This window comes from Myotis brandtii, unplaced genomic scaffold, assembly GCF_000412655.1.
Source record: "Myotis brandtii unplaced genomic scaffold, ASM41265v1 scaffold1026, whole genome shotgun sequence".
In the NCBI taxonomy this organism is placed as follows: Eukaryota; Metazoa; Chordata; class Mammalia; order Chiroptera; family Vespertilionidae; genus Myotis; species Myotis brandtii.
Window position 1 is genome coordinate 139408 of NW_005353435.1, and position 762 is coordinate 140169.

The following is a 762-nucleotide window of genomic DNA, read 5'->3' on the forward strand; positions in this document are numbered from 1 at the left end:
CGGGTGGGCGGGATCCTGGCTGGTGGCCCGGCCAGCTGCCCCAGACCCCTTCTACCCCCATAGTGACAGATGACAGGTCAGCCAGGAGGCGTCTGCCGCGCGGAGGCTGACAAACGTTAGTCACGCCCAGGGTAACGCTAGGCAGGCGGGTATCACAGCTCAGTCCCCGAGCCTGTGCCGACGAGGGGATGCCCCCCCTCATCCAGCAGCGGGAGCAGGGGCCACCTCGTTCTCTTCAAACCACGCCCTGCCCAAGGGACAGGTCGGGCACAGGGCAGGGCACACGTCAGCACTGGGTTCCATCGCCACCGATTCCCGCGCGAGGTCACCTCAGTGCCGAGGCCGCCTACTTGTCTGCTTACACTTTAGAGAGAGCTCCGAGGACACCCCTAAGGGACTGTCATCAGCCAGGGTTCCAGCCAGCTTCGGAGACGCGTGCCCGGCACCCGGCCACCCTCTCCTGTCCCGGGGCGGGAGGCGTCAGGGCACGAGAGGCATGGGGGTACGCACATCCGTGTCAGACTAGGCTCCCAGGCTCCTTCACAGCCCCGGGGCAGTTACTGGAGGTGGATGAGGCCCCCCTTCATCCCCTCGGGGTCCCCCTGTGCTCACCCCCTGCCGCTGGCGGTCAGCAGGTTGGGCGGGCAGCATCGCGCGCGAGTTGGAAGTGGCCATGCCTGTTTGCTGAGCCGTCTGCTTCTCTTTTCTCTCCGGAAGCACTTCTCCGAGCCGTGCGACCCCACCGAGGCCGCCGAGCAGGGG

The 762-nt window shown here is 67.1% G+C and overlaps 1 protein-coding gene across 1 annotated transcript in view; it reads left to right on the top strand.

The window, feature by feature from the left end:
- Nucleotides 1-762, top strand: part of PCNXL2 (pecanex-like 2 (Drosophila)) — a gene marked incomplete at its 5' end in the record, with an annotated part of 58560 nt that overhangs the window by 56494 nt on the left and 1304 nt on the right.